At 39.2% G+C, this 21,268-nt stretch overlaps 1 long non-coding RNA gene across 1 annotated transcript; it reads left to right on the top strand.

Moving 5' to 3' along the window:
• The first annotated feature begins 211 nt into the window (after positions 1–211).
• LOC125688088 (uncharacterized) lies at positions 212–20,530 on the top strand. Its single transcript, XR_007374595.1, has 4 exons — positions 212–267; positions 16,189–16,301; positions 16,625–16,672; positions 19,954–20,530. It is a non-coding gene; the product is annotated as an uncharacterized LOC125688088 (long non-coding RNA).
• Positions 20,531–21,268: the final 738 nt, after the last annotated feature.

The following is a 21,268-nucleotide window of genomic DNA, read 5'->3' as shown; positions in this document are numbered from 1 at the left end:
AGAAACTGTAAGGGGAGCAGAAGTGCAAAAAAATTAGTATTTGTATGGAAACTGCTGGATCACGGCCTGAATCTCTGATTGATCACCTGAGACAAGCAACGAGCCAGCACTACGAGTACAGGTGAAGGCAATTCACCTGTGCTGCTGGAAGGGGTGGAGCCTGGCTCCACCTCTCCTAGACCCATTTAAGAGCTGACTACCAGTAGGGAAGGGTCTCTTTTTCTGGACATCCATCCTTTGGAGTTTTGTAGGGAGCCCTGAACAGGGGTAAGTGCTCTTATTTATTCTCTTTTAGTGTAATAACTGATTAGCTGAATTTATTTCATAATTATAACGTCTGTTTGTTCACTGATTATGAGGTACCATACCTCTGTTGTCAATTTATCCTCCTTAGCTTTTTCTGAAGTCCGTTGTTACCCCCAAGTACCAACGTGTGTAGGGCAATATGTTCTCAAGGGTAAGATGTTAAGCATCTCACTAGATATGTGTTTATATATTGTGTAGATGGGACTTGTGAGGGTTGAACATACAGCAGTTTAGGTTCCCAGCAGACATTCTGAACTCAGTCCTTTTCCAGCCTGTTAGGGTTGCAGTGATGCAGTGACCCAAGTTCAGGTTGGTTAAAACCCAGCATCCTGGCTGAGAAGTGACTAGGCCATGGAAGCAGTGTGCTTACATGTATTTCTGAAGCTGTAGTTTGATTGTTGTGGTATATGTAAGTAAGATTTTCCAGCACGTGTTCACTGTAGTTGAGAATTATTTGAGGCAAACATAGAAGCCTGGCAAACTGTAGCATTGTGGAATAAAGAGGAATCCTGCAGTAGAACAACTTCAAAGCAGAGGAATCTAAGCAAAGAATGAGTCACTTGATTGTACTTCTCTATTATTTGGTTTCTTGAATGCAAGATGGAAGAACTGAGGGCAAGAAGTAAGAATGAATGTCGCTAAAATATGACTAAGAATTTTTGTTCTAAAAGTAAGCTACAGAAGGAGTCTATAAATACTTATGATTAGAGGAATGTGGAATTGTAGATTCTTTTTGAGTTCTTATATTTAAGTTTATTTAAATAAGAGGTTGGCATAATCTCTGTTATGCTTGTGTGTGCATAGCAGTGTATTTGGAGAAGCTCAGGTGGTAGAAAATGGTGGGCCAGTAACTCAGTCACTCTATTATAGCAGGAAAGAATTTAAAACATCCCTGTAACATTATAGAAATAGTTGCTAGTCAAAAAATGGATTTTTTTGGTTCCCAGTCCTGTCAAGTATTCGTTTCAATGTATGTATCTCTGTGTGTATCTATGTAAATATAGAGATAGTTGCAGATACTTTTGTCTCAGTTCAGGATCAAGGACTCTATGTCCATAAGGCAAGTGCTTCCTTCCCTCCCTGGTGCCTCCCTGCCTGCTCTTCCTCAGGTGTGCAGCAGCACTCCACACTTGCAACAGGAGTGTACACTTGTGGACTTGGTGCTCATCTGAAAAAAAAGTAAGCTGGAATATTGACTTAAGACCTAAGCTAACATAACACAGTAGGTGCAGCGAATACAGTCCCCCTGTATTCTCAGAAGTGTTAGTCTTTTATTCTTGTCTACTTTAGCTTCAATCCTGTCTGCAATGGATTTGTACCAGCTATTTGCCATTCAACTGGCTTCTTGCAGAACACCCTAGTGTCCTGATTGTGCTGATGAAATTAAGGCTGTTCTTGGGAGATAGATCAATTACCTGCCTCCTATTCCTAAGTAGTTCTTGAGACCACGACAACTGCTGCAAGCATAAGGAGAGCACAAGTGGACATTTAAAGAAGCAGATTTTAAAGGCCAAAGACAGAGCAATGCATTTCTCTAGTCTGGTGCCAGCAGATGGGTCATTCATTACAAGATGAAGAAAATTCTGAAAAACCATGTGGAGCAAACTGAGGGCACAGCAAAATAAATGGATCATCAGTACCAGATGGATGTTTGCATTTCTCAAAATTCTCATCTTACTATATAAAAATATAGACAGTTGTACTTATCTTGTCCTTAGTGCACTTCAAATACTTTGATTCCAACCTGTTCTGACTTCCTTGTCAGTATCAACTGCAAGTACTAATCGCCTCACTTGACATCAAACCTGTAACACTTAGGTGTGAAGTTAAGCTGGCTGAAGATCAGGTTTGGCTGCTATGGACGTTCTAAGTGCATCTACAGAGGAAGCTTAATCTTTGCCATCCAAGATATCTGTCTTAAAAAGGGATGGATTGCTATCCTTAATCACTCCTTTCTCCTTGCTGAATATATAGAGAATCTAAATGTTGACTTAAGATGATGTCTAACTTTTAGATGGCTGATTCTAGAGAATGGAAATTCTATTTTAAGGAGGCACGCAAGTCCTCCCATGCAGTACTGTTCTCATAGCTTGTAGTTAGAGTGTAGCTCTTGTAGGCCTGGGGTGTAGGTATCTAATGTATTTTGAGGAAGATAATTTAACTGCTCTGTCCAGTACTCTTGGTGTATATGTTTGGTGCTGGGGGTCTATTGGTCCATTAGGATCCCAGTATGAAAGGCACTCAGAGTCTGTAAGATATTCTTTGAACTGCTGTTTATTAGATCTAATGCTATAAGGACATAATAATGAATAACTCATGTCCCTTTAGATGCTGAGAACCCCAAGTTATGCAGCACCAAAGAAGCATCTGACCCATGCCAAACACTGTGCAGACCCCTTTATTTGAAGGGTACTCCCATGTTGATAATTTCCCAACGTGCCAGCTCTTTGCTGTACTTCTAGACAAAGGCAAGATAACACGAGTGGCGTAATCACTGGTACTGAATGGAGCTGCCAGCAGGCTCCTCTGGTACAGTGAGGCAGCTGAGTTCATCCTGTGGCCAAGGATTTGGGCAGAACAACACAGACTGAAGGCCAGGTGGGATATGCAGTGCAGGAACGTCCTGCGTAGGTTAACTGTTGACTGCTTATGCCTAATGATCTTCCAGACAGGATTGTGACTGTATCTTCAGAGCATTTTCTTAACAGGTAGCCCCATCTGCTTTTTGGGGAAGCTCTGCAAAGTTCATTAGCTACAAACATGCATTATTATGTATGTCCTGGGCTCCTTACTCAACAGTTGCTGTCCTGAAACAAGTTAGTGCATGCTGAACTGAGGCATTGCAGAAGTCCTGAACATGGAGTTTTTGTGAAGGAAACTTAAAGCATTGCAGTAGTGTATCAACATTTGAGAATAATGCGTAGAGCAGAGATCCACGGCAGTTCTAGCCTAGTGTAGGAAAGTTATGTTTGCTTGTAACCTTTAATGTCAGGAAAGGAGTTCAGCGTTGAGCTGTGCATGCTCTGTTTTTCTGAGTCTCAGCATGACTTACTGAGTCAAACTGACATCTCTTCCTGGAAGGCAGGTTCCATTTAAGACTCCTTTGTGGCTCACACACTCTAGCTTGCACACGTGCACATCTAAAGGTGAATGAATGGCTCTGTGTCTTTTGAAATGCTACTTTCCTACCTATCTACTTCAACAAGTAAATAGTTTTGTGTCAAGTTAAAGATCAGAGTGCATTATTCTACACGATCGTATTCATGGCTTAGAGACAATCATTATGGCAGATTTCCTGCTCTGAAGACTACTGCTATGGCATTTAGCTAGGACACAGAAATTCTATTGAAAAGACAGACCTCTTCTGTTACCGAGGCTTACTGTCTATAAGTGCTTTTTTGGGAGAGCAATTTGAAAGAAATCATCCTGAGCACTTGAGCCATTTCTAACTGTAGACAGCTGTTTAGATCTATTTCTGACCACCACAGAGCCAACAGGAAAGCGACCCTGACTCCTGTGAAGGGGTCTTATGTGACTGATAATGGGGGCAGGCCAGGGGCCTCCTCCTGTTACCTGTCCCCCTGTCAAGGAAGAAGCATTGTTGCACTTGTGTTTTCCAGAAGAGGTGATGGGCCATGGCAGTGGGACATCTGGGATGCCAGCAAGGAAGTCAGGCTGGCCCTAAGTAAAAGTGAAAAACATCACCTGGATGTAAATTGCCTTTGTAACCTGGGGTTCCCTTATTGCATCTGTTTGCAGAGGGACTGGGCTTTTTCTTGGTGATAGACTGACAAATTAATGAAGAAGATTCAGTGTGGATCAGATAGAATTGGAGCTGAAGATTTCAGCAGCAGCGAGAGGCCTAAACAGTGCCATCGTATGAACTCAGAAGGCTCAGGGTGCATTACAGTCATACAGGAATTCATGGAGTTCTGTAGAAGACTCACAGTAGGGTTGCATGGTGAAGGCACTTGGCTTTTGATCTGAAATGTGCTGCTTTTAACACTCTACTCAAACTGATGGTATGGGGCCAGAGCAATAGAAATCTGTGCCCAATATGCAATTAAGTCATATTATGGGCCTTGCAGACAAATTTAATGTAAACAGAAAGATCAGAATTTCCCTTCTCCTATTAGAAGCTGATAGTAGAAAAGAAAATAAGGCTAAAAATCATACTTATTTTTAATTATTATTATTTGGAAGAGAATATCAGTGTACAGAATGGCAAACACAGCTGAATGAGAGGATTCTCATTTGTAATTGGCTTGAAGCTAATTTCTTTTTTACTAGGATCTCCTCTACCAAGATTTGATAGTAGTCAGAGGCTGAGGAGTGAGGAGGCTGCCCATGCTTTTTGGTTACAGTAGTATCTGTAGCGTCAATTTACTAGATCTGTAGGTGAAGTCTGTGCCCTGTATCTCAAATCCCTGGGCACTGCCTGTCTTATAACTACATTCCTGCTTTTCATCTGATATTCCTACCCTTGTTTACAGATTCTTGATTTTTACCTTGGTAATCCATTTTGGCTTCAGACATTATTGTGGACTATGAGCTTTGATCTCTTACTAGGTTAATGAGAAAGAAAGCATGATTTGAGGTTTGCTCAAAGAAGGCTTGGCCATGATTATGTGGGGACATTTTAGAACTCGAATTTTTAGTTTCATTTGATTCTGTTTTCTGCACTGCTTGCTATCTCTATCTGTATGTTTGGTGGCATAGCTAACTTAATCTTCCCAGAGTCACTGATTCATTCACAAGTTTATGGCTTGGATGAATCTTAGCTGTATTCACTCCTCTCTATGCCTTATTCTCAGACTTGGTCATTTCCTCCTCCTCCTTTTTTTTTTTTTTTTTTTTTTCCCCATGCATTTATTAAAGTGCAAACTTTTTCATGTAGCCCTTTCCTTCCTTTGGTGTCCAGACAGTACTACCTCCTCTTCATACTGAGTTGATGAGATTTATTGCCGCCCTGATTCAATCTGACCAGGTAGTCAAGAACTTTCTTGTTGTTTATGGAATTTTTAAAACTTTCCCAGCTATGCTTTTTAAGTGTTTCCAGTCTCTTGAGTTTACTTTTGCAAGATCAAGGTTCTCAGAATTCTTTTATGCCTATTCATTATGAAAATATTTTTCATCTGTGAACTGAATACATGCTCAGATTGCTGAGTAAACATACTACAACAAACAGCCAGAAGGCTAAGCCTGTAAAATCCCCTTCATTTGCTGTGGTTTGTGACTTTTGTCTTGTATTTTTTGAGTTTTGTAGGACTTGTATCTAACCCCCTTACCCAATGTCATTCATGCAGATGTTGTACAGGTCAGAGCACAAGTCTGCATTTGTATTTTTGAGACTTGCTGTAGATTGAGTCTAGCTTTAATATATTGATTCATTGTATGAAGTACTGATTCAACCTTGATGTGACTGTTAAACTGCAGTAGATAGAGACCTTGACTACAGCTTGCCCAGCCTTGAACTTGGCTGTCACGATCACTTAGGCACTACTCCTGGAAAGCTGCTGAATATAAACTTAGCCTGAGAAGATGAACCTGCTGAATTAACTAATTTTTAACAGATAGACTTGCTTAAACACAGAAGTCTTGGTTACTCTATGGAAAACACCTTTCAAAATTGAGGAAGAATGTAGGAAAAGGAAAAATATGTCAAATTCCCATTTTTCTTTGGCTATGGGACATTCAGTACAACTTCGCAGTTACAGTTGGTATGTATGTAATATGAAATAAAATGGATTTTCTTGAATCTGAAGCTTCCCAAAGCTCTTCAGAGATGACATAGGTGTTATTGCGAAATAGCATAGTGATTACAAGTGACATGCTTTTTTACCCCTATAACAAGTGGGAAATTTTTTTTTTTTTTAGAATATTTCAAATAGAACGAGAAAAAATGCTTTATGTAAGCAAGAATGAGTTTGGTATTCCAAGCACTATCATTCATTATGGAAAATTCTTGGTGCTCATGTACCCTAGAGATCTACTGAGATACTTACAAATACATGCACTTAAGTACAAGACATAATATTTGCAAACTAATGAAGATCATTTAGTTCAGACACTGAGACCTAGTGAAAAGCTATTAAATAAACCTTAATAAAATAGAATAACCCCACAATTATCAACTGCTAGGATTCTAATAGGCTTTTATAACAAGTCTTTGTCTTGGATACTAAAAATAACTTTGGAAAAGACAGATGAGAGGCTATCTGACTGATTCTGTGAGAAGTCAAAATGTGCTATGAAAAGGAATTTCTTCCTGTATGACCTGGTGCGCTGATGTCCAGCTGCAGCTCATTTCAGAAGTGTTGCTGAGCTTGTTAATGGTGCTTTGAGACAGCTCTTCCTTATCTGAAAGCACTCACTAATGATACAAAGGGTCTAAATAACTTTCATTGCTTTCAAATACCAGAATACTGTGCAAGCTCAATTACATAAACTTGATTTCTCTTCATTCTTTGGAGATAATTTGATTGGAAATCTTCGAGTTAGCTAAAATGATCCCATTCACCCCTGCCAGTGTAGGTGTTGCCATGTGTGTTTCTCAGATAATCATAGATTTCTGTGAATTGCAGTTATTCAGGATAAGACAGCTATTACATTCTCTGAAGTGGCTCATATTGCATTGTGTACCTCTGTTTTTGAAACATTGCGCATACCTCTGCTGACAGCACTTTTGTATCTTCAAGATTAACCTTCTGTTGAGCGCAGTGATGCCATGGTTTTCATATTGCTTTACCTCAGTCTATGCACATCTGATTGCTATTGTGGGTCCTTCCTTGTACAGGTTTGATTTCACACATCTGTATCTGCCTGTATTAAATTATATAAAACTTTTTGCTTGAAGAGTAATAAATGACTTTACCTCAGAAAGAACAGAAATCTCCCTCCCTCGTTCCCTTACTGCTTTGGCTTATTTGGAAATGCAAATCTCTGGAGATCTTACTTCAAGTGTTTCAAATATTCTCTACAATACTTGTCATTAATTCATGCTATTACTTTTTTGCCCACATTCTATTTATTATATGGAGCTGGCCTCAGTATGAACCTTGAGAGGTTGCCATCCAGGAGCATTAAAGAGATTTAAATCCCTTAATGTTCAATGCTTTAAAAACTTTTTTATGATATGGCAATTAAAAATGACATGCTGCAGAAAGCAGGATCCCACAGAGTATGTTACAGGTATGGCTCAGCAGAAAATAAGCTGTATGTCCAGTTTCTTCCCTTGGCCTCTCTTTATCTCATAAAAAACCATAACTTTCAAAAAATAAAGGAAACAATACAGATCTCTACTGGTTTGAAGGATGTTTTGTTGCAGCATGGAAAGTTGCAAGTTATTAGAAAACGATGACCATTGAAAGTGGTCACTTCATGGTGCAGAAAATCTGATTTCTGGAACAGTGTGTGCATGTATGTTCTCACTTCATAACTGTTTCCAGATAATGGGGCTACAAACTCAGGCTGTAATGGTAAGGCTGTCATCATTGGTGTCAAAGTTCAGATCTTTCTGATTTTTTTTTTTTTTTTTTTTTATAGCTCATTTGAGGTGTTTGTGGCAATGGTCATGGCATTCTGTTTGACTGCAAATCACAGAATCAGAATCACAGAATTGTAGGGGTTGGAAGGGACCTCCAGAGATCATCGAGTCCAACCCCCCTGCCAAAGCAGGTTCCCTACACCAGGTCACACAGGTAGGCATCCAGGCAGGTCTTGAACATCTCCAGAGAAGGAGACTCCACCACCTCCCTGGGCAGCCTGTTCCAGTGACTAAATGGAATAGAATGGAAGGAAAATACAGAAGCTGATATTCTCTGGGCAAACCTGCATACCAAATCCACCTTTAGCAGAAGAAAGATGCAACTTTTCAGAACTCAGAGCTGTACCCGCATGTACTACAGGCATATTTGATGAGCTTGCTTTCCCCTTCTGTTGACTCAAAAATCTGGGCTAAGAAAGAACTTCAAATGTAGGGAAAAGAAGAGGATAGAACACATTCCTTTCAAGGCTTGCTTGGGAAATGCTAGGTCTTTCTAAAGGCACCATTCAGCCACGGGCCTTTTTTTGCCAAAAAAAAAACACCAGACAGGCAGCACTGCAGAACTGAGTATTCTCTATGTATTTACCTATAGCCTGAAATAGACTATGGCAATTGTCTTTAAGATCATCAGTATACAGTTAAGAAGTAAGCAGCTGACAAAGGTAAGGGCGTACCAAAGAGTCTTTCCATTTTGAAAGATTTTCATATAGTCCTTGTTCATCTCTAAGTATTAAAGATTTATCACAGTCACAAATCCCATCTGTCTTTCATCATCACTATAGAATATTCCATGGAATATGGAATATTCCAAAAGCTATTGAGCTATTGGAAATTGACCTTATCTGAGCCCTGTTCTTTTTCTTTTTTAACTTGAACTTCTTATTATGTATTCATGTACCTCTTATTTTTGCCCTGCCTCAAGCTGGAAGTCACTTTAAGAAAGCCACCTTAAAAAATCTCTCTGTATCTCTATTTTGTATGTCTGTACATCTTGGTTTGAATTGTAGGGTATGCCTATCTTTGGTTCACCTCCTGTACTCCATAATGTGGCAGTATGGCTTTACTCTTTCCAAAACAGTATGCCTTTTCAGAAAGCACTTCACTGACAGCTGAAGTTGTTCCTGTGTTTTTGAAATGTAAGGGGGATAAGAAATGCCATGTGGAAGGAGCAGCTATGCTGGCTGCATCTCCTCTGTTGTCTGGGGAACATCTGATAAGGTGCCTATCTTGCACCTTATCTGTGGCTCCAGTGGAATGTAGCAAGGCAGAAGCAAAAGACTTGAACTTTGCAGCAGGGAAAGCAGCCTACAAAATAAGACAATTACTCGCAGATTGAGATAAAAGTGACAGATATGAATAGTAAAGAAGTCCACGTAATATCTAACCTTCTTCCTCAAAGCAGAGATTCACTGTCAGACAGGCTGCTTCAGACACTGATCTCGTATTGTCACACAGCTGAAGCAATGACAGTGTTTGCTTACTGCTTAAAGGGAGACCTCTAGGGCAAATGCACACCCAAGTGTACAGGAAGAGTTAGCAGTTGTCACCCTTCCCAAATGCACTGTGATATGGTATGTGTTCAAGGTAGCAGACTTGCTGGGGGGGCAGATTTATTTACAGCTTTATAGGAAACCTGAGATCTCAGTGCAGAACTCTATGATAAAACACCTTTATTAAAATCTGTTTAAGAGGTGAATCTTCCTAGTTTCTGATTTCCATGAAGTTTGTGACTCCCTAATAATGGAATTTGTATTATTGAAAATCATATGTTTGGTTACTTTGATCCAACTGGACTTCAGTTTTAATATTTACTTTCTTGTCTATCAGGGTACTTGAGTAATTTTAATCTGCTACAATATTATGCAGCTCCTCCCTTTAACAGAGTAGTGTAGACTGTTATCAACTTGGCTGAGGGAGCTGCGATTGTTCAATCTGCTGAAGAAGAGGCTCAGGGGAGACCTTGTAGCTTTCTCTAACTACCTGAAGGGAAGTTGCAGAGAGCTGGTCTTGGCCTCTTATCCCATGTAACCAGTGACACAACCAGAGGAAATGGCCTCAAGTTGCAGCAGGGGAGATTCGCGTTGGATGTTAGGAAATACTGCTTCTCTGAAAGATGGTCAGGGACTGGAATGGGCTGCCCAGGTAGGTGGTGGAGTTACCAATGCTGGAGGCATTCAAGGAATGTTTAGATGTTATGTTGAGGGACATGGTTTAGTGAGAATTACTGGTGATGATCTTGCAGGTCTTTTCCAACCTCACTGATTCTGTGATTGCAGGAGAAATAGTTATTGCATATATATTTTTTTCTATTCTACGTCACTTCATATTTGGGCTGCTGCTTGGGATCTGCTCAGGAGCATGGGTTATCTTAGGTACTTTTGATTGGTAAAGATGAAAATAAGAATGAAGATCATGTGGATTTTAATATTAGCTATTGGGTGAATATCAAGGATGTAAAAAGGGATTTGAAATATTTTGATGGATTGAGATAAAAAAGATCTAGTGGAGATCATAGTGAATTGTCTTCCCTTCATGCCTCAAATTTCTTAATGGAGAAAGTGCTCTTCAATATCAAGTGAAAATGACAAATTTTAATTAAATCATATCTTTACAGACTTTCTTTGGTTCTCATGAAGTCATCTAAAAATCTTATACAGAAGACTGCAGCATTTAAGAGGAAGAGTGAGATTCCATTTCTAGTTAATTATTTTCCTGAACGTATGTGTCCACATGAGAGCTAGGAACTTGACTCAGTTTCCCACGTAAAGGTACCTGATGAAAATTGAGGTGCTCCTGAATGCTCCTTGTTTCCTGCTGCTGGTACAGATGAGTCTGGGTGTTTCTGGAGCTGCCTGTCACGTTCAGCAGTTCTGTATGTCTTGAACTGCAGCACAGTTCTGTGCACTTCTAAGGCCACGCTGTTGGATAAGGTGATGAGAGCACTTGACCAGTATAGGACAATACAGGAACAGAGGATTCAGTATTGTCTTGAGACTTTGGAGAGAAGATATAAAATTCAGCTACAAATAAGCCCAGAACTGGGAAAGGGTCTTCCTCCCAGGCAGATCCTGCTGATGAACTGCTCAGCATAGAGTTGTCTCATGCTCACCAGGAAACATCAACAGGAGCAAAGCTGAAAGCCTCATGGTCAGGGACTTTGCCTGAAAGAGAGTTAAAAGTTGCTCTTGTCTGAAAATCATATCAACAACTTATTCAGTTATTATTTATAGTAGAAGTAGCTACACAGGCTTACAGTCCATACAGGCTCCAGGAATGTCTTCTATTTATGTGGATTTTTTGTTTGTTTGTTTTCCCCTTGATCTCCAGATGGGTTCTTCATTTGCTACATGAGGAAAAAAAATGAACAGAAGTAGAGAGGTGTGACTTGAGTGTGTGTATATATTTTTACATCCCTTTCTTCCCATTCTCAAAGCCCTGTGCTTAGCATGCTCTCTGGGAACGTAGGTGACCTGGATGCAAACTCTATAAGGCTAAAGGGGAAACTGAAATATATCCCTGCTCCCTGCGAACTAATCTATCTGTAGATTTTGCAATAAAAATGAGGTTCATAAACATTGCCTTCAGGAATACTATTTCAAATATTTCTTAACATTGCTGTGTTTCCTGGTTGTAAGTGAGACTGGGGAAAAGAAGTCTCTTTTTGGTAGAACATAAATGCAGTGATTTGAATGAAATCAAATGAAAGAGTTTTCTGCATTGGAATAATACTCTACAGGTCGTTTTGCTAAAGTGTTTAAAACATCTTGAGCTGGCCATATTCTTTTATCTGCTTAGTTATACACAAATTAATTTGCTCCACGTCCCCAAAGAGTGCAAGATCCTGCCCAAAATGCAGGGCAAGGAACAGCTGTGCACTGCATTAGAACCTATTTGACAATAAACCTGGATTTCTCACCTTTGAGACTAAACAGACAAATGCTCATGAAAGAAGGCACTTCAGAAATGTTTAAAATGTATATATCATGGATATGAAGTCAGAGAGCCCCATGGCATCCAATTCTCCAAGTTTAATATTTGCAGAATTACTTTGTAGACTAATGTTACTAGAATGCCAATGATACTAATTACAGATCAGTACTAGTACCAATGAGGCAACTAGGTGTATCAGTTCATCAGCCAGAAGCTACTCTTCTGTCAGAGGTGAATTATATCCTATTATTGGTGGATTATATCTCCTATAAGAAAAGAATATATATTGAGCTGTTTAGTTTAATCAGAATATCAGTGATTAAACAGATGCTCTTCAAGGTTTCTTTGAGTAGATCTGTGAATGGGAGATGCATATGAACACAGAAATCTTTAAGGATATGAAGAGTATACTAAAATTCCACATGTACAAAGCTAAGGATAGCTAAATTGTTGTATCTAGTATTTTCTGTTCTCACATCAGGACAAACTGAAAGTACAGTTAGCAATGAAATACTGAACTCTAATGTCAGAACCTTGAGAAACAGATAAGGACTCAACAAATCAATCAACAGAATTATGCTCTCCTTTTAACATAGCTGTCCCTCCTCCTTGATAATAGCAGAGAAGGGACAGTTTGTATTAGTGTTTAATCAGTAGGTTCTCTGACTTGGTCTTGAAATGTCAGTTCTTAATCTCCCTTGCCCTGAAAAATGAAGATATTGGAATTTGATGTAATACTTTTGTATGAGAGGTATAGTCCTCCTCCCAGTATTCACCTCATAAAAGGGCTTGCTCATAAACTGTAGTGTAGTGCATTTACATTATCCTGACAGAAGACTCAGTGGTAAACTCAGAAGTGTTCTCTATTTATTTTCTTCAACTTTAAACACATTAATTTTTAGTCATTTAACTTAAACCTTGGTTTCAGGAAAATGTTACCAATAAAACCTAGTTAGGAAAAACACATAAGATTATTCACTGCTTCTGCTAAAAGTTTTCAAATTATAAAGGCAAATGAAATCCCATATTTTTGAAGTTCTGTTAGAAATACCCAAGCATTTTCTAATGACAGTTCTGTAAGTCTTGTGGTGAAGACAGATGAAAGGCAAGTAGGTTGGTATATTAAATGATCATTCTTCTCATTGAATAGCAATTTCATGCACTTTGAATCCAAGTATTACAGCCTCTTGTTGTTTTGTAACTTGATCACAGCACAGTGACTCCTAAGCTAATTTCTTAAAGGCTCATCTCTAGTCTTAGCTGATTATCCTCCTACAGTGAAATGTTTGGGATGGAAAACAGCAGGAAATATAAATCAGTGATCTATTTTATTGCAGCCATTATGTCTACCCTAGGAGGACTTCTGTTTTCCATGTATTCAAGCTAGAGTAAACCTTTGCTCCAACTGTACTAAATGTAACTATCTGAAATGCTTTTTAGTGTACCAGTAGTTAAGAGTGAGCACTCTATTCAGAGTCACTGAAGTCAAAGACTTGCAGGTAGTTGTCAGAGTTCAAGACATGTGGCTCTGCGGGCATGTTGAGCACAGCCACGGTCCCTCTTGCATCCCCTTTCAGCTTCTGCACTTTACTTTCCTTCTCAGGGAATCAGAGTGAGAGATCAAAGGCAGAAATAACAGGCACAGTGTTTTGCCCACCTGTGTTATCCAGAGAAGTGCCTTCAGATGTCTTGGCACAAGTTTTCCCTAATGATTTTGTAGGGCTTTGCATATGGCTGCAGACTAGCACTGCAGGCCAAGTTTGAATGCACAACGTAAAGTTAACGTAGGTGCCCTGCTCACAAAGAAGCAAAATTGCTTCTGACGGATTCTTGGAGATACCAGCCAAAGTATTCACAAGTAGACCAGTAATATAGAAAGATAAATCGTACTCACCCTGGTGATGAGGCTCTATGGCTACACAGCACTCCTTCACAGGAAGCAGCTTGGGTCCAAGAGATACTCTCTTGTCCTGGTTTTATGATTTTTGGTCAGTATTCCACATCACATCATGCAGTGTACTGGGAGTTAAAGGGTTAGTACTGCAGTTCTGTGGCTTGTCAATATTTCTGGTTTCCTGGTCTCAGAAGACAAGAGTGAACTACAACTCTCAGGACACTTCACTGTTCCATTTCCATTCAAACAAAAAGATAAAACTGACAGAGTCTCATGACTGCCTCTCTTTGCTCTCTGTGCTCCTGGCTGTCTCACTATAGCATTAGAGTAAGGAATGCAGTTTTGTAAACTCTCTCCTATTTTATTTGTGCTATTAGCTTCAAATCCCATCATATTCTATTATCTCACATTCCGCTATTATATTTTGTAAATAAGTTTTTCCACCATACCCTCTCAGCCCACCTGGAGAGTTTGGTTTGGAAATGTCTTGCACTGATGCAAGTAAACAACTTGGGAAATAATTTTTGCTGCTGTATCTTCAGTTAGTGAGCAGGTGTAGCTTGTGAGCTCACAGGGCCAAATCAGATAGTGTTCAGGAAAAGCAGCATTACCTTTAGAGTGAGGGTGCAACCACTCATGTGATTAAGTTCTGAAGTGTGGTCTAGACTACTTAAAGTAAATTCCAGATTGAATGAATATAGCTTCACATAAAAAATGAAGATGTGTAATTGCTTACAACATGACAGTCTTGAAAAATACAGCTCTCTAGGTGTTAGATTATTATATCTTATTGGGGAAAGAAATTGTGTGATTCCTAATGATTTGATCTGGGAGCATCCAAAGGTACAGAAAGAGTGATTTCAGAGAATTTCAATTGGAATCACTTAATTGCTGATTCTGGAAAGGCACCTTTGGAGATTTTCTAGTCCACTATTTGCCCAGGTAGGGTATTGCTCACAGATGTGTCCAATTGGACTTGAGCATCTCCAAAAATTCCATCACCTCCCTGGGCAATTTGTTCCAGTGTTCGACTGCTCCTGGAGTAAAACTGTTGTTATTTTGTTTTTCCTGTTTATATAGACTTCCACAGGTGTTCACTTTGTGTTTATGACTTCTTATCCTGTTACTGGGCATTATCTAGCTCCCTCCTCTTCCTTCCTTCCTAACAAGAATTTGTATCATCAACAGGATCCCGCTAAGCCTCTTCTTTTCCAAGCTGAACAATCTCAGTTCTTTCAGCTTCTCTTCATGTCAGGTTATCCACTTCCTTTGTTATTTCTGTGCCCCTTCACTTGCACCTACTGCAGTAGCTCCCTGTCTCATAGCAGTAAGCCCAGAGCTCCAGATGTATCACACCAGAACTGAGTACAGGAGAAGGAATTCCTCTGCTACGTGCTGTTGGTGCCTTGCCTCTCTGGAGGTCATTGACCTTCTCTGCTGTGAAGGCACAGTGCTACCTTGTGGTCAGCTTTTTGTCCTTCAGAACTCACAGATTCCTTTCTGTAGTGCTACTTCCCATCCTGTTGTTCTCATTATGTACTTGGGAGTCTTTCCTTGACAGACACTTGTTGAATATCATGGGATTCTTTTCAGCCTAATACTGCAGCCAATCCAGCTCCCTTTGAATGGCAGCACAGCCAACTAGTGCATCAGCAGCAATGTTGTGCCATCTACAAACTTCATGAAAGTGCACTTGGTCCAAACATTCAGGTCATTAATGAAGATAGATAATATTGGCCTGATATTGTCTCCTGTTGTACTTGTTGTGGTTTCAAGATGTCTGTTATTGATATTCCATATCATAACATCACGTAATGTACAGTGAGTTAAAGAGTTAAGGCTCCAGTTCCATGGATTGTAGATAGTTCCAGGTACATTTCACAGAAGAATGAACTATATCTCCCAGAAGACTGCACTGTTCCATTTTCTGTTTAGCGGGAAAGAGAAAACTGGGAGTCATGAGACCTCTTTTTCTGCAGTGCATGCTCCCTAGTTGTCTCACCTTCAAAATTAGAGTAAGGCCTTTGGTTTTGGACAATCTCTCTCTTGTTCACTTGATTTATTAGCTACAATTCCAGTTGTATTGTATTATATTGCATTCTCTCACATTGTGCTATAATATTTAGTAAATTAATTTTCTCCCTTAGCTCGTTGCCGCTGTTTTGTTTTTAGACCCATCACAGGGCGTGAGTCCGTGGGTCCCCCTGTGCCATTTAGTCAAGGAACCAGGTTGAACCAGGCCAGAAACATGACAATGCTGTATCTAAATAACTATGTAAAAGGCACTGAGTGCACTGAGCAGGACTTCTGCTCCACCATATGTTTTTGTTGAGTTTGTAATATAGAGTTGGTTGTATTGAAATGGAGCTTAATTGTAACTTTCCTAAAATCAGAATGCTGAATTGTCATAATTCCAAAGATGTTCACTGTATGTTTCCCATTTACAAGTATTTATAGCTGACCTACTGTTACTGAATCCTTGCTAATTTTTTATTTCCTTTTATTCTTTAAGAAATATAACTGTTAGGTGAGAAGATGGAAAATTCATTGTGCTCTGCAGAGAAGAAAGACAATTTTCTTTGTATGAATGGCAGAACAGCCCAGCCCCATGGCAAGATTTGTAGGGTGAGTTAATACCTCTTTCTGGACTAACTGGAAAAACATAGAGAAGACATGAAAGCTGCTTGCAGTTCTGAAATGGGGGATGTATGTCAGAATAATTATGTTGACCTCCGAAGGTAAATACAGACTGAGAACAGTTGTAATGACTGCAGCTGTACAATGTTGCTCAGTTAAGGAAAAATTAGATGTAATGCAGTAGAGAAAAGGGGAAAGGAATGAAGAGTTGAGTGTTCAGATCACATACACTGAGCCAAAAATTTCCATATATCACATGTGAGATGCTTCTGCCAAGTGGAAAAGTATCATTGATTTTTTTACCCCTACAGACTAATGGCAGAAGTGAGAGGAAGCACCATCAATTTCCATCAGACACTGTAAGCATTTTTGCTTTATCACTTTTTTTTCCACTCTCTGTCAAGGCTAGTGGGGTAAGAATCCTCAACAAGGGGAAAAACTGGGGCAAAAATGCTAAGAGAATCTCCTGGGAAAAGGTGAAAAGGAGTTGGGTAGTGTTGCCTATAAGAGTGGATGTGACGATGCCCCAAATTGCAGGTGTATTTTGTATTGGATGTTGGCAGCAGTGTTTTCTTTGTGTAACTCTGCTTCATGGTATGAGTGGTGAGAGGCAGTCAGAAAGCTCACCTGGCTGTCTGCTCAACAGGCATCACTTTGAACCTCTATTTCAATGGCAAAAAAAATGGTGACTGTATGATGTCTGCTAGCAATCAGTTTGGGTATGCAATTTTTGTGGGAAGAATGATGGAACTGAGGAGACAGCTGGCCTTCTAGTTGTCCCTGGAAAGCAGCTTATGCCAACATGGCACAGACTCATGGAGTCATAGAATGGCCCAGGTTGAAAGGTGTCTCAAGGATCATGAAGCTCCAACCCGCCTGCCACAAGCAGGGCCACCAACCTCCACATTTAGTACCAGACCAGGCTGCCCAGGGCCCCATCCAACCTGGCCTTAACTCCCCCAGGGATGGGGCATCCACAACCAGACCTTTCTGGAAGATCTGGACATTCACTGCAGGGACTACCTGAGCTCAATAACTCTTCTGCTACACATAGAAGTACATGAAAATTGTGAGTAAATGATACTACAGCACAGCAACCAATATTAGTACTGCTGCTAATGCTGATGGAGGTAAATGAACAGATGTAAGAAAAAATGGGAGGTTAGACAAAGTTCTTCTAAAACGTTTGCTGAGAAGGAGTTTTACTCATATAAGTGCTTCTGTGTATTAAAGTGGGATTGTTCACATGAATACATCTTTGAAGGATTCAGTCTTTAGCAATGTGATCTTTTTTTGACTTTAGAATGTTTTAATGTGACTGTCACATGAAAATCAAACAGATATTTTACTGTAGTATTCTTTTCTACATTTTTTTAGTTAAGTTTTACATAAACTGCTGTACATATGTGATTTTTTGATACCTTTTATGCTTCTCTTACTGTGTGATTGTCAATTTCTATATTTGATTCAAATTAGAGTTTTTAAACTGTAATACATTCTATTTGTTATATTGCAGTGAGTCACAAATATGTCTCATGCTCCATTTCCTCTCATTCCCTTTGATCACTCTGTATGACTGATTTCTCAATACTGGTATGCTGCCTTTCATTTTTTTTTGTCTTTTCCTTTTGCGGAAATTGCTGACCTTCACACAACCATTCATCCATACTCTGTTCTTGTAGAAGTTAACATAACCACAAGCTTTAGGCTTCTTTTTAGCTTTACTCTTTCTCATCTATCATAGATGAGCTGCGTTTAAGCTACAGCCGACAGTACCTCCTTGCAGGTCCATGCACTGGAGGTAATGGAAGTCCTTGCTGTGAAAAAAGGGGAACAGATGGAAGGGAATGATGGAGCTGAAAAGAAGTACGATATGAGAGTTTGGCAAACTTTTTTCACAGGACAATGGTTGATCACTTTGCTCTCTTCCATTTATGAATCATCTGGAAGTGGGCTTTGCCACAGTGTATGCTTTATCTCTGAGTTGCTTTTGAATTAATTACTATGACTATCAGACTTTATATTAATCTGTAAGGTGTAATAATCCAAATCACCTGTGATATCTTTTCCTTGGTTCAAAGATTCATTAATCCCACAAATGGGTTTCAGTATAAATGTAAATATGTTGATATAACTTTCTGTTCACAAATTTATGATCAGAGAAGAGTAGTAGTCCTATCTTAACTTTTTTTCTGCTTACAAACTGCCATAGAGTGCACTTTCAAATTTACATGAAAGGATCATGAACAATTCATTGAATGAGAATCTACAGATATCATTGTGCAATATTTGCCCACATTTAAAGTGTTAATATAAGTATCATACATGAGGAAGAACCAGAAACTCATTAACAGAATTTTATGTACATTTGATGTAAACAATATCTACGAAAGACTCCAATTAGGAAAGCATAACATGGTGAACGTACGTGACTCGGCTGAATCCCAGTGTTAAACTTGCTGTGATTAAGTAATGGATGTCTTTTGGGAAATGAATTGCTGGTATCAGGCTTGTTCCTGCTGGACAGTTATCACTATCATACACATGAAATTGTTATCCTACTGCTTTATGAGCTAAGGAGAAAGATAATGAAAAGAATAGATAAAACAGCATCTTTATCTAAAACAACTATTCCTCATCCTCAAAACACAGTGGCATTTAATCATCTGGACGATATGGTAGTAACTTATATTCCCACTGACCTTGCTGAAATCTTTTGGGGCAAAAAATACAACTTCCAAGGTCTCTAAATCTTTCTTATCAGTGACATCTCAGATATAAATGTTCACACAGGTTCCTCCATTAGGTTGCTCTCTTTACTGTCAAAACTTTACACACAAAGTTTTCTAAAAGCTTTACTACTAACTAGGAAATGAGTCCTCACTTAATAGGAACCTGACCCTTGAAAAGCAAAATGTTAAAATAAAGCAGAATAACTGTATGCAATAATGAAACATTAATAAGTTTTCTTGGAGAAAGAGTTCATAACGTATTTTTCATCAGCTCACAAATGTTCGAGAGGAGTCCATTCTGTTAAAAAGAGCTCAGATACTTTCAGTACTTAGCTGAAGGTACATATTATGAAGTATGAAATGTCAGGAGATGCCTTAAGATACCATCTACTCCATCAGTGCCTAGCAAGACAGGATCAACCATAGATGTATCATTCTTTACCACTTTCTAACTTGTTATTGAAACTCTCAGATGATGTAGATCCTGTTTGTTGAACAGTACACCTCAGTGTTTAATTGGCTGTGCTTTATTTTTCCTCGTGTCTGCTTAGATTCTTTCATACTTCAATTTAAGCCTTGTTTTGTCTTACTGTCAATGGATTTATGTAATATTTATATGTATGATGCCACAGTCTTCTCCTGCCCTATTCCCTTCCAAGCTTTCTCCTCTCTATCGTATAAACCATTTGTGAAGATTCTCTTTAAATCCTAATGATTAATATTTTTCTTTCTCATCTCTATTATTTTGTCAGTCTTCAAGGAATTGAGGAAATGACAACATGGCAAAGAACTAGTGGCCTAAACTCTCTTCTAACAGCTGTCACTATACCAGCTAATTGTACAGTATCTGTAAGGATTCCTAAATATCATTTTTCTGTTTTTTTTTTTTTTTTTTTTTTTCCTCTTAGAAAAGATGATGGCTGTACCACGAGACACAAAGGACCTGAGAAAAGATGAAACAAAGTTCACTCATCTCTGGGCCCGGCAAACAGTGCAAGGCAAAAAACTCTTACCATCCTGAAGGCCCTTTGTTGAGGGCACACCACTGATGAATCATCAAATATCCACTGTGGAACCCTGCAGATGTCAGTAAGGTGTGCCAATTAACAGGATAATGATGTAGGTTGCTCTTAACCGTAATAACTCATTAATTTTCTGCAAACTTGTAATACAAATAAGACAGTAGCTATCCAACATCCCAATCGCCTAAGTTTCATATAGTAGTTTCCCTCCAATGATTTTCTTCCTGTTGGGAAACTGTCCTTGGATTATTATAAAACCATTTTTCTTGTCTTTCATAGTCCCTCTGCTTCCACTCATTTTTACAGTCTTCTTCCCAGATGCTTCTACTGAAAATGTCAGTAGGAAAAATGCAGCAATGATAAAGCCAATGAGACTTCTTGCTTCCCTATGAAAAACAAATAACAGATGTAGAGAATCCCTGTTACTTATCCCTGAAGAATAAAACTAGGAGATTTAAAGTTGGACGAAGGGTTGCTTTCCTCAGTTCCTCTTAAAAAAAAAAAAAAAAGTGTGTGTGTGTGTATATTAGCATTAGTGATAGGGTACCACTTTGCCACTTAATGCTTTCTCAGAAACATGTCATTGTTGCTAAGAATTGTTAAGCCCCTATGGGTTTTGGATCAGCTATATCCTTGACAAGTCTCCTCCAGGGACACCCGAAGCAGATATTCATGCAAAGAGTAGGAGTGCTGCAGATGGAATATCACACATGCTTCAGAGTTTACACATTGCATAGTACTACAGGCAAAGAGCATAAGGGAGGAGATTATGCAGAGCAAATGTGGAAGTTTCATGTGAGATTTGGAGGTGGCGGGGGTAAGTCTGTCTATAGACAGACTCAAGTGTTACTTCAAGCCTTTCTGTGAATGCATATTAACTGACAATCACGTGTTCCTGCAGAGCAAAAATGTCAGGCTCTGAGGTTTGTTTGTGCGTACAGAAGCCTGACCAGAAGTAGAAATGAGGATCCTGAAGCGAAGATAAAACCCCTGTAATTATCTTCCCCTCTTTTACCAGACCACCACTAGATTAATTCTGATGTCTCTTGCTGATAGGTTTACAAATTATCTCATTAGTTCCTGTGAGTCTGCATTCTTCCACTCAGCATGTGAGAACAAATAAGCAAAGACAAAAGCAAAACCAAGAATCACAGCAGGCTGGAATTCCTACACCAAGTACATGTCAGGCAACACAGCAGTG

Source organism: Lagopus muta, chromosome 1, assembly GCF_023343835.1.
Source record: "Lagopus muta isolate bLagMut1 chromosome 1, bLagMut1 primary, whole genome shotgun sequence".
In the NCBI taxonomy this organism is placed as follows: Eukaryota; Metazoa; Chordata; class Aves; order Galliformes; family Phasianidae; genus Lagopus; species Lagopus muta.
This window is presented reverse-complemented; position numbering and strand designations above follow the sequence as displayed.